At 38.3% G+C, this 14,079-nt stretch overlaps 1 protein-coding gene across 4 annotated transcripts in view; it reads left to right on the forward strand.

The window, feature by feature from the left end:
- PDE8B (phosphodiesterase 8B) overlaps positions 1-14,079 on the forward strand; it is a 2,824,882-nt gene that overhangs the window by 2,807,594 nt on the left and 3,209 nt on the right. The gene's annotated exons all lie outside the window — the stretch shown is intronic.

Raw genomic sequence — 14,079 nt, forward strand, 5'->3', positions numbered from 1 at the left:
CACACATAGATAGTAATCTATCCTTTGACCTTCATGTGTCCACAGTGGTGAGGAAATCATTCTATGTTGTACAACTTATAAGGAAAGGCGTGGCATCTAGGTCCAAGGAAGTCATTGGTCTACTATATTCAGCATTCATCAGACCTATCATTGAGTATAGTGCCCCCTTTCCTATGTACCAAACCAGGCGTCTCCAACAACTGGAATGTCCACTGAGGATTCCCATCAAAAGAATACAAGGCATACGTAATATGTCCAGTGCATACTGCCTCAAGGCCCTATCCCTGTATTTTATCTCCTACAGGCTATTGAGGGGGAAATCTATACCTGGCATACAGGGCATTGCTAGACCCCACTCTGATGGACATCCTGTATATCTGCAAAACAAACAGCACTAGAATTACCCATTCTAGACTTAAACCTTGACTGTGATATAAATAGGATCTGCTGGCAAAACAGGTATATATCCCTGAGACTACCCAGTCCCTTGAACAGGTTCCCCATCCATATGAAGCAGAGTTCCTCCCTAACCCAATTCAAGTGTAACCTGGGCAACTGAATTAGAAACAGGAACTTCATCCCTGGTTTGGCATCTATATCTGTAATGGTCACAGGCAGCCTGCAAATGGTTTATCTCCCAGGTCCTTCTTACACTTATCAAAGGTACCAGAACTGGTCGCAGATTTGGGATGTATGGCTCGGCTTAGAAAGGCCATTGTGGTCATTAGCTTAGTAAATTCCTACAAACCTATCCACCAATAAAAAGGGGGAGTATTAGACTTGGTATTGTTGTAAACTGAATGTTTGCAGTTACTGTGATTTAACCAAGAACCAAGTTTGTCAAGGCACTAGGTCTTTTTAAGGTCGCTATGAAGTGAAACAGAGTTTTATTTTTCATTTGGAACTAAAGTTATTTGAGAAGAGAGGACTATTTTTGAGTCTGGTGCATGGTGTTGAGCAAAGTAAAGCTCCTTATGTTCAGACCTCTTCACTTGCTAAAATGGTAGTATCTGTGGGCAGTCGATATTTACAATTTCTGTGCAAAAATAATGCCTGCATTAGTACTAATAAAAAGTATGTTGAAAGAATGCCACTTAATAATTAAGTTTAGGACTTTGGCATCACTCAATAAGCACTTATTATACTGTGATACTCAAGGTAAACACAAATGCTACAGACTACAAACAGTTAACTGGCTGGCATGTCATCAGCAGTGTATATACCTAGCAAAATTTGGCATATGAGGAAAAAGAATGTGCACTGTCACAAAATAAATCTGATAAACTTTAATAATGGCAAAAGAGAGTTACAGCACTATAATCACACATCAGTGCAAACAGCTGTTTGGTAGAAGATAAAAGTTATGCCTGCAAACAGTACTTTACTAGAAGATAGGAACAACTTCTAAATGAAACTAAGCTTAAAGGAAAGGCTAAATGAATAAACAACTTTGGGACATTAATGTCAGGTAGCAGGTTTATTTTTACTAGTGATTTCTTTGTACCTTTCATGTTAGACTTTAACAACCATTTGAAAAACAATGAATGCAAAATTCTTAAAAGCACCCATACCACTTTGAGAATGTGAAGTTTCTTTAGTCATATCAGGGTTCTGTATGTGTTTAGCTTCTGGTTGTCAAGTTCCTCCAATGGGATACATTTATTTTGCATTGTATAGATGAAAAGCTGGCATACCGCAGCCTTACTCTTTATGGCTGAAGGGCTCCTGATTTTTCTTTAGATGTTCTCACCTATTGATGGGCTCATAGAGGATATTAGAGAGACAGAGTAATCTGGGGAGTGATGTGAAGTTCCATCATGTGGTAGCCACCCTTGCTATGTCATAGCAGTCAAATACATGGTAGCAGCCACATTTTGAGGCTACTGACTGATTCCCCCCATATCAAATATGGCAGAAAGAGCAACACTGCAGCAGGAAATTTAAAACTACTTTTTGTCATTTAACTTGAAAGACAGCAGGGAATATGAAATAGATGGAGACTATCTGTCCCACAAATTTCTAATGTCCACAAAGGCCATCTGTTTCTCCACATCAGTGTGGAGTATTACTAAGACACCCACCTTTCAAATTTGAACAGCTGAAATAACCTACTTTTTAGCTCTGTCAATGAATAACAACTCTCAATTGTAGATTAATACTTTAAAATGCTAGATTTCAAAGACTGATTAAGAACAATTAGGGACTGAAAATATTTAGGCACACTTTTGATTTTTATGGGGGAAAGTAACTTGTAAGAAGGACTCCACCAAGAAATGTATTATCACCTTCCAATTCTTCCTTCAGCCAAGATAGCCTCATGTTGTTCCTGCGCTACCTGAGATGGATACATTCAAGTTTATCTTATGATTTGATGACAGCCTACTACAGGGTCAGCAGTAAGGCATACTATGTCTGAGTGGTCTGAAGATATGGTTAATAAGGGATGCCTTTGAGCCCATGAATTGGTATTACCCCAATTTTGCATAGTCATGTCCTTGATTTTAAATGCATCTTCTATGATCTGAGGCACAACTTTGTAATATTATCCAGTTTTTGTTACATTGCTGAATAGGGATGTTGGGTGTGTGAAATGACCACAAAGCACGGACTTCCAGCTTTACACTCTGGGATGTTGGTCATCACAGAAGGAAAAGCCAAAATTTAGTAGTAATACACTGCAATATTAAAACCAAAATTCCAAAAATTGAAACTCTCAATATAAATAAGGCTCAATGATTTAACTATATAGGAAAAAGCTTTTCAGACTGAAATTGTCTTAAATATTCTATGCCCAATGGCATGGCTCATCCCCAGCATGAGCTAAGAGTGTAATAACTTTAAGAACATTGTCTTGAGTTTGTCTCTTTTGACTAAAACGTACTTGAACATAATTTTTATATAAGGGTTTTAAATTATCTGCTAGTGATACAATTTAACTACATTAAGATCAGAATCAACGAAAGAAGGAGACCTGCATAAGCTGCAGTCTAATAAATTTATCTTTGGTTTGAAAATCATAGTAGTCTTACCATATTTCCACGTGTGGCCAAATCTTTTTAAATAAAATTAAAAACTTTTAACTAATACATTAATAACATCTTCTAGAAAATATTTATACATTTTATGAATGAAACAATTGATACTGTGAGCCTCATTATTCTATAAATTTTAAGAAGCAGTTATCTAGTATGACTTCTTTTAAGAGTTTGAATATTCACTTATTTTTCCTTGTTGTCTTCCCATTCTACCCCTTTTCCATCATTTTATCTCACATTTTGTTTACTTTTTTCTATGTCTGTTACTTATTTTGCATATGGGTGTCTCTTCAACTCATAGCTAATCTTAGTTTTGTCCAGTTTTGTTTTATGGCAGGTCATTTTAACTTCTCTTTTATTGTTTCGCTCATTATCTCTTTTTTATTGAACTTTGCTATTGCCCTTTTTGTTACATGTATTTCTTAACAATTGTGCAACAGCTTTACTGTCTTTGACATTCTATATTCATTTTATTTTTCAATTTATACTTATTGTACATTTTAGCTCGTTAAGTACTATTTTTCTTACCATTTTTTTTAATTGGTAAATGCGTTATTCTATCTTTATTATTATTTCATTTTCTTAAGTTGTAACTAGTGAATTTTAATTATTACATTTTCTGTTAACAAAGTTTCAATATTTAACAAATGATTTTTATATCACCTAAATTATTCTGCCTTATACCTCAGCATAAAACATATCAAGAACTTTGTTAAAATTTTAAGGTATGTAATCAATACTTATTTCTATTGTATTCATTTTTTCATTTAGACTCAAATTAATTTGATTTTTCTTAAGGTTGACTTTTAAATTTCTGTGTAGTCAGGTGTATGATTGAGGGTCATAGAAAATTCCCATAATTTCATTTTCACTAAAACAGTTGCAGTTTTATTATCTATGAATCCTTGACTATTTGTTGTTAATGTATATGTAACGTTTTTATATATTTTCTCCATTCCTTCTATGCTACCGTTTCATTTTCTTGCACCTGTTTCTTTATGCTATTTAAATATTGTGACTTTTGTATAAATAACATTTTAAAGAATCATATAAGTTAATCATATCAGAGCTCTACTTACATTAAATGTATTAATAACATGTTGATCTATAAAATGAAATTACTACCTGTAAATATTTCCTGCACAATGCACATATAAATTATGAGTAAAATGTAATAAACTTGAACCTCTAAATGCCATGATTACTTTAAATTTAATTGTTCAGGCAATTTTTGTAAAATTTTTGTTGAAGGTGAAATTCTTGGAGTCCGGTTTTCAGTATTATTTTATTTCTTTTTAATACACTTAACATTTCCAGCTAAAACGAATTTAATATTGAACTTGCCCGTTTAGCCACAGATCCTGGTATCCAGTAAGCTTTAGCAAAAGTCCAGATTTTATTTTGACATTCTGTACCATTATTACCAGCTGCCCTGTTTTGTACTGTATGGTTTGAGGGTGAAGAGAAGGGAACCAACTCTTATCCTTGAAGATTATATTTTAAAATATCTTCTTTTGTATCTTTTATAATAGGAATTACTGTTGGTATTTGATCAGAGTAAAGCTGGTCCCTGTTTTCCTCTTTGGTTTGATGGCAAAGAGAAGGGAACCAGCTGTTATCCTTTATGATTATATTTTAAAGTATCTTCTGTTAAATTATCTTATGAAATAACCATTGGCACATGTCTATCTATCTAAGCATGCTTCTTTATTAGGGTAGTGGGCTGATCCAAAGGGAACCCATTTCAGCCACAGGCTGGGCATGTATACATACAAGAGTACAAGCAGCAAGACAGCAATGCCACAGATTTAAAATGTATATAATGAATATGTGAACTACCTCACATGCAGTACCATACATGTTTACCTCACAGCAGAGAAAAGGAAGAGGCCTGAGGAAGTTAGGGGAATATGAATAAAATGGATTTGGGAAGAGGAAGTGGGGGTAGGGTGTGTGATTCTGATACGGTACTTACAGAGCTGCTAGGGTGCCTGACTCCAAAAGACTTGCTGTCTAGTAATATGGACCCTAGTGTAAGCCTGTTTGTAGATAGGCCCCTGCACAGAAATAAGTCACCTACACTGACAGGATGTCCTTTAGAAACAGTGAAAAATTACCCTGAGTTCAACTCTTCTGGAATCTGGTCCAGGGTGTAGATACAATATTATATTGGGATGAGTGAAGCCTTTACATACTGATCTTTCTTGTAAAAGGAATAATAGTCTGGGCCTGGACTGGCTGTAACTGGAGATGCTACTGATGTCAGGTGGTAGTAAGTCCCAAAGTCTTGGTGGTATTATGGAGAAGGCATGGCCAATGATGAATAATGTGATTTTAGGTCTATGAAGTATGTTGACATTGTAAGTTAGACAGCAAAGTTGGTAGGGCTGTCACTGATAGCTAATCAGATGCTTAAAGTGGGTACAGACTCACTGTTGAGTGTTTTTTTTGTACTAGATAAAGGAGTAGTAGGTAAGTTCATGCTTTTTATGGGAAGCCAGTTAGTGCTTTTGAAGGTTCTGTAGTGGTATTTAATCCCAGGGGAGAGAAGCATGAATAACTAGATTTTGTTTTGAGAATATCTGCAGGGTTTTAAGATTTTTAATGGATGAGGATGTGAGGATAGGCTGAGCATATTCAAGTTGAGGATGAAGAACAGTTTTACAGATGGACTTTTTTCCACCCTGGGAGCGAGATCAAGTGAGAGATTTGGAAGCATAGAAAGTGTGATTGATTTTGGTTTGTATACTGTCAGCATGGAATTACATTTTCAATTAAATACAAAGGTATTTAAAATAAGCAACATGCCCATTGGGTTGTGTTGCATATCAAAGGGGATGACAAGGGTAGAGTTTAGCTAGTTTCTGTGAGGATTGTGTTAGAACAGTTTAAATTCTTTTGTATTTAAGCACCACGTTTATATGGGCTTGTGAGAGCTGTTTAGAGTTTGGCATTCTTCCAAGGCATCTACTGAATTCTTCAAAAAATAAGTAGAATTTAAGCTTTTTTTTAACTTGTTGACTGTATTTTACTGAACTGTTTGCTGTTGTGACTGATTTCATTCTGCACTATATATATATTTACGTCTTCTGCTTAAATAGCATAGGCTAGATTCAGACTTGCTGAACCTAGTCAGTTTGGCATCATTTGAACACTAAAACCAGCCATCTTACACTGAGAGGACCTCCCTGCATCCTTGTGGCAGAAGTGTATAGCTCAGGACCCATCTGAGTTGCAAATTGGAATAAAGGCTCTGTTGGCAGATTGTGTTTGAACTGTTTAAATTTGCTTGTATTTAAGCACCACATTTGCATGGGTTTGAGCTCAGTTTACTGGAGCTGCTCAGAGTTTGGCATTCTTAGCCAGAGAAGTGAAGTGTGTCTAAGAAAATTCAATGCATCCACTGAACTCTTCAAAAAAACAAGTATAATTTAAGCCTGTTTTTTTGCACTTGTGTACTGTATTTTCTTGAACTGTTGCTTCATTTTTACTGTTTTTTGCTGCTATGACTGTTTTCATTCTGCACCTTGTATACTTACTTCTTTTGCTTTAAATAGTGTAGGCTAGATTCATACTTGATGAATCTACACTGTTTGACATCACTTGAGCAATAAAACCACCCATCGTACATTAAGAGGGCCTCAATACACCCTTGTGGCAGAATTGTGTAGCTCAGGACCCATCTGAGATGGATATTGCTGGAATAAAGGCTCTATGAGGGTCTTTTCTAGTGGTACATTGTGTTAGAACTGTTTAAATTGTCTTGTATTTAATCACCATGTTTGCATGTAGCTGAGTACCCTGAAACTGGGGTTAGCAGTGCCTTGTATAGATGCAATCGCCTAGAATCACATTTGTCCCTGAACACACTCGGGAAAACCCTCTCAGGCTTCCCTACTCCTCTTCAGGCAACTCGGTTGCACACTGCTGCACTGTAAACAGCTCAGCTAAGCAAGTGTCTCCCCACTTTCCTCACTAATCATATTTAAGTCACCTTGCTAATCCCAGAGAAATAGCTGATCCTCTGCCTTCCCAAAAAATCAGGAATTACCTGCTGCTATGGACAGTCAGTTTTTCAACATTTCTCCAGCCAGCCTGATTGACATGGTCATCCTTAAGCAATGTAGCAATTGCCTCATGTATACTGACAACCACATGCTCCTAAAGTAAACAAATACAGTGTGAGAGATGTCACTGTACCATGAAACCTGAATCAGTGCAGTCACGACAGACTACAAAACATCAAAAACGTTGTCAGTTCTCACACCTCTCCTGTTACATAAGATGAAGTCATGACACATAAACCCACATACATGGAGCTACTCACCAAGAGCCTACCAAAAGATCAGAGACCTACCAAGTGCAAACAACCCTCATATACTGGCACATGAACCAAATCCACCAGAACACAAAAACATGTATAACAGTGTCTCAGCAATCAAGCCTGTAAGGCAAAACACTTCAAAACCAAATGTCCAAGTTATAGGTGACTCAATAGTGAGACATACAGATGTCCTTCTCATCAGGCTAGACAAGAAGGTCACGGTCAGCTGCACGTTGGCTGCTGGGATCTGCCAAGTCACACATGCACTCAAGTCACTCAGCAGCAATTACTGTTATGACTTTGTCATTGTACACGGAGTGAATGACACGAGACGTACTGCTCTGGACTATATGAAGAGAGACATGATAGAGCTCTCAGATTATGTGTGCCAGGAAGGTATGTCCCTAGCCCTAAACAGCATTCTACCTTCACCTAGCATGATGCCACAGTACAAACAAAAAATGATTTAACTGGCTTAACTTCTAGTGTCACTCCAAGGGGATCCATTGTCTTTCAGCCTGGGAAGACATGGTCAACAGACCTTGATGCTTCACCAGAAATGGCCTTCATCTGTCTCCTCAAAGCTTTAGGATATTGGCAAAGACACTTGACTCCCCACAGAGCCTTTTTTAGGCTATGTTGAGACTTGGTTTAAGGCTGCAGAGAGCATCCCAGCCATGCAAGGCTACAATGCCTTCCACATGTTCAGACCCCAAAACAAGCGCAAAAGAGTCAAAGGTGGAGGTGTATCAGTTTTCTTTAAATCCAAATACTCCTCGCAACTTCTGAAACAGTGTGACTCACTTGAGATACTCCAGGTCAAAATAACTATAGGTAAAATACCCCATCTCCTGGACTTGCTTGAAACACTCAGTATACAGCCAAACACGTTGGTCACGGGTGATTTCAACTACCCATCCATTGACTGGACAACCTACAAGAGCACAAACATGATCTCACTGAGGTTCTTGCACTTTAATGCAAATGCAGTGGAACAGTTAGTCGGCACACCCACAAGGGGCTCAAATGTCCTAGACCTAGTATTTACCAACATGGGGGGGGGGTTACTGCACTACGCCTAGTGTGCTGCCCTCCCTGGTTGTCAGACCATAAGTCTATCTCACTCGAACTAAAGATCAGACCTGACACCCCCCCACAGGATCAAAAAAAAAAAAAAAATTTTTGCAAAGTAACCTGTCACCTCCTAAGTGATGGCATAAAAGGTAACAAAGGGAATGACTCCTATGCGGAGAAGTACACAAATGCCCTATATAGCCACTTAAGCAAATATGCTGACTTGGCTATACCTAATAGGACTAAAACTACGTAAACATGGAGCTGTTTCTCTTCTCTGGGGGAACCGTGGGGAAGGGCAACCAAGGACCACAAGCATGAAAGATTACAGTGTATCCAAACTGCCCCTGAATTTCACTATTATGACTCACACAGATAATACTGTTAAAGTACTATTTCTCTGGGAGGCTACCATGGAACCTACCCACCATAGAAAGCCTGCTTGCCTGGGCATCTAGCAATTTTAACCACAAAACTATCATTTTTGGTGATTTCAACCTGGATTGGCACTCCTGCTCATCCAACACCCCCACCAAATTTCTGAATCTATTTAACTTCACCCAAACCATGACCTGTCCAACCCGCATAGATAAGCACACCAAGAAACAGTTAACCTTAGATTGGATTTTAACAAACAAGCCCAACCTCGGTTACTTAGCAGGATGTCTCCCTGACTCCCTCAGTGACCATAACCCAACCTTCTTACACAGAAAATGAGTCCATACCCATAGCAACATAACCTACAAATACATCAGTGACAAAAAAAAAATCTCCCCTACACTACTCAATCACCCACTGCAACTTTCTGACTGGGCTCCACTTAAACACCTCCAACTAGATATGGCAGTACAGTATTTCAACAAAATCTTACTCAACAAAATCTTCCTTGATATACTTAATAAACTTGTTCCAACCAGAAAGGTTAGATCAAAATCCAACCCCCTGCCCTGGCTAACCACACATACCAAGCTATTAATAAAACACAGGGACAAAGTGTGGTCCGCCTACCACTCTACCAAAGATAAATCTTCCCTATCAGCAGCTTATAAATCTAACAAAAAAACACATCAGGAAAGACAAACAAGGCTACTTCCTGTCCTATTAACAGTATCACCAATCCAAACCCCAAACATTTTGGCAAAGCATCAACTGTCTCCACAATCCTGGCCACTCCTCAACACCTGCACCTACCTCCTCAGACAATTTCTACACAATTCAACTCTCATGTTATTAATACTATTACCTCTCTGCTAGGCAACCATCCCAGCAAACCTCATACTTTCCCCTCTATAACACGTAATCACCCCACCCCCTTCATTTTTCCCCATCCAAAGTAATTACATTAAAGCTCTCCTAATAAAGTTAAAACCCTGCTGTGTTGCTGCTGACCTACTTCCAAATGAATTCCTAAAAATTGCTGCGCCATCTATAGCCTACCCCATATCAATCCTGATCAACCAATCCATTTCTGAACAACACATTCCAACTCTTTGGAAAATATCCCATATAATCCCCCTCCACAAGGGTGGGGCATCCAAAGAGCTTACAAACTATTGCCCCACAGCCATTCTGTCACCCCTTGCAAAAATACTAGTAAAATGTATCCACAATCAACTCCTGCACCACCTCGTAACCCACAACCTATTAACCAGCTCCCAGCATGGCTTCAGACCCACACATAGTACCAGCACTGCCCTTTTATCATTCACCAACTCCATACATCACCTACTAAATGAAGTACAATTTGTCTCCTCTGTCTGCCTCGATATGTCCAAAGCTTTTTACACAGTCTCCCATCAGCTACTACTGAACAAACTTTCTTCCCTTGATCTTCAACTCACCTCCCTAAACTGGTTCCATAGCTATCTCACTAACCATCAGCAACCTACCAAATGGGAAAACAGTCTGTCCACCCTCCTACCCATCTCAGTTGGTGTACCCTAAGGCTCCATACTGGGTCCAGTCCTCTTTAGCATATTTACAAATTACTTCAGTTCCATTTCTAACCATGCCTCTGTTGTACAATATGCTGACAATTCCACCCTTATCTGTTTAGCCTCAACTCCCCAAGAACTTCAGGCAAAAATGCAGTCTTCCTTTAAGATAGAGAAAAACATCTAGCCAACCATCAACTTATTCTAAAACCAAATAAAACTAAAATAATAGTCTTCACAAATAAGAAATTTACACATTGCCAACCCCCGCTCTCCATCCTCTCCTCCAGTGGAACCAAGTTACTTCCAACTGACCAAACTAAATTTCTAGGCGTAACAATTGACTCTCATCTAAAATTTGATAAACATACCAAACTTGTAGAGCGAAACCATTTCTAACCAACAACGCCAGGCTGGCCACTGCCCAGTCTCACCTGTTCTCAGCTCTGCTCTATGGCTCTCACATTTTCACCAATCTGCGTAAGAAAGATCTCAATAGTCTTGAAGTCTGTTACAACAGAATTGCACAATTTGCAACCAGTCATCCTCAAACAACCCACCACTACACAGCCCTCTCTCAATTGAACTGGCTTGAACTCCCTAACCTTTTATCCTTCAACCAACTTACCATAGTCCACAAAATCATCCACCATCCGAAAAACCTCCCTGCACTGGCTAGATCATCAGAAAAACTAATGCTAAACATTACCCACTCCCACAACCTTCACGGGGACTCCGCCTATTCTTACAAAATTGCCAAGCTATGGAACACACTTCCTCAATCAATTACAAAAAACCCCCAAAAACCAAGAGTTCAAAAAACTCCTAAAACAGCACCTAGCAACCACTGGCTTTGCACCTGCCATAATCCAGGTTAATATCATCCGAAAACTCCCTCAACTGCCCCCTCCCTATTCCTACCTCTTATGTCAGTCATCACACCTATGAAGACAAAACCCTGCAGCTTGGAAGGGAGCAGTCCACTCACAAAACTTTGCTTACAGCTGTATGCTCTCCCACATACTGGTAACCACATGTAATCTCTGTATCTTCTCAGAAACAGTTTGTCTAATCCTTACGTAGTCTAGCTACAGATTTAACAGGATTCTGTTTAACTGTATCATTTGTAATTTTTATACTGTATCATGCTTACACAATTGGAATGATTACTTTCTATGTAACTTTTTAACCTGTTGCATTTGAATGTATATCACTGTACCTCTAAGGCCCTGAAGTTATTACCATATCATCTACAATATATTTTCTCCATCATATTGTATTCAACTAACTAGCTAGCTAGCTCTCTTTTCAATTAGATTATATCTATCATAGTATGTTTGTATTTTTAATTTTTTATATCTGTTATTGTATGCATTTTATCCAAAGCTTTTCTCCCCGGATCTCTGCTGAAAATGGGCTTTAAAACCAGTCAGACACTACCCAGTTAACAAATGTAATAATAAAAATAAATCTATGCATAATGGCCACACTACCTGTCATACATGCATTTTTCCATCCATCATGCAGGAGATGCTGCTATGCAGGACAGCCTCATGGCCATACAGCTCCACCTGTATGCAGCATCAAGCAACTACCACGAGACTCAACAGACCAGAGCTACCATACAGCTGGAAGTGTGGCACCGACCAACTTCAGCCTCTTCCACAGAGTCCACAGGTTTGATTTTGCTAAGTGAGGAAAGGGTAATGAGATTCATTAGCAGAGACTGATTATCACAGATTGTGTTAGAATATCATTGCCAATTCTTGCATAGCGAGAATTCAAGCTATTCAGTAACTCAGCATTGCAAAGTATTTTGGGCATGCCCTGTCCCCGGGCAGTATGTCACTTACACACAGCTCATTAGCAGATTGTTCATCCTCTGTGCATCACTAGACAGCTGGGATACTTCTAGCACATATCTTTGAAAATTAAAAAAAATGAAGTAAGGAGGGGTGTTGTTTAATGCTTAACAGGGTATTATTATTTTTTTTTTTTACATAAGATGTATGAACTATGTATCACTGATTGCAATAGTCTGCAAAGCACAAGGGGCAGGGTATTTATCAAAACCAAAGAAAAAACACAAAATAAATCCAAAAGACATTGAAGGCAAAATGCTGAGATACCACGATTATAGCTGTTTGGTACTCCAAATCTGTGTACACCTTCTGGATTTATTAGGTTTTTGTGTTTTTTCTTTGGTTTTGATGTGTTTATAGTGTGGCACTGTTGGTGTTACCAGTTCTTTTTGGTGACTGGTGTTATGGTGTTATTATGAAAGCTGCAACAAATAGCTTGTTCGTGGAACTACTTAAGGAGAGAGAATCCTGGCTGACTGGAGCTGATCCATGGAGCTCTGCAGGTTATAATGACCAGTTAGTGATGTTTGAACAGCTAGAGAGACTGATGGTAAAATAAATTAATCTTTTTTTAATGACACTACACTGCTAGAGAAATATTTGGCTTCAAATATAACTCCCAGAGGTCTACATATAGACCGACTTCCAGCTGGAGGGTTTACAGAGGCAGAACAAGATTTATTGCTAGAATGGCATGAGGTTTCATTACAGTGTACTTTGGGCTGGTTAAAAATCCTAGTGAAAAGAACTTGCATACTTTAAAACAAGTTCAGCAGAGAGCTCACTAAAACAACAAATTTCTGAGCCCTTTTTTATCACAAAATTTGGTGACATTAAAAACTGAATAAAGTGGAAGCGGAAATGATTGGCAGAAAGAAGAAAATCTAGAAAGGGACATAAATGAGTTTGCCAGTGGTTCTGTGTATCCAGTTCGCAGTTTCCCTCGTAAGGGAAGGTCGCAAAATAGAAAAAATATTTTTTGTCATCTAGTTGTGATTCTTCATATTCTTCAGCTGAAACTTCATCAAAAAAGAATGTCTCTTTTGAGATGCTGCCTAATGCAGGATCAGCTGCTCAGGAGAACCAATCGGATTCCTTGCAGGGCTCTCAGGGTTTTCAGCACAGCAGCAGCAATGGGAATACAGGCAGCAAAGATTAAAAGAAAGGAAAACGTTAATTTCTGGAAATTTGCAACATGTATCTTCACAAATTGTTGATAATGGACTCAATGAAATTCAAGGTAGTAATGTTGATTGTTTAAAAATTGCAAATTTAGCACTTTCTGACAGTTATTCGTGTGATGTTAAAGGAAGCTAAGTTTGTTCCCACTAAATGTCCCTCTCTTGCTAATGTACTTATTGAAGGCTGAATGCTGTAATTAAATCAAAAGTTGTTTCAACAAAGTATTATGGGTGTGCACACTTATGCAACCAGCTTATTGTATGCTTTTTATTTTTTATATTTTTTCCCCTAACAAATTTGTTTTTCAATTGAATTTATAGGTTATAGGTAACATTAAAGGTGCAAAACATTTTGAAATGATCTATTGTGGTCTCATTTTTTATATCACAAAAACTTGGCATTTTAACAGGGGTGTGTACACTTTTTATATCCATTGTATGTCAGGGATATTCTGTTGACTCAGAGCCAGGTAAGTGGTATGTTGTGTGTGCTTGAAGGTTTTGAAGTGTGTGTGACAGAGTGAATGAGGTGTGATGTCTGTGCCAAAGTGATGCATGGCCTGCCAGGGATAACTACTACAGAAAAGTGCTGATTCACACTCAGGGTAGTTTCAGGCGATTCAGAAACATGCAAATTAGTCAGTAATGAGGTCTTTCCTCATTGCAGCT

Source organism: Protopterus annectens, chromosome 2.part2 (genome assembly GCF_019279795.1).
Source record: "Protopterus annectens isolate FY-2018-M chromosome 2.part2, PAN1.0, whole genome shotgun sequence".
Lineage (NCBI taxonomy): Eukaryota > Metazoa > Chordata > Ceratodontiformes > Protopteridae > Protopterus > Protopterus annectens.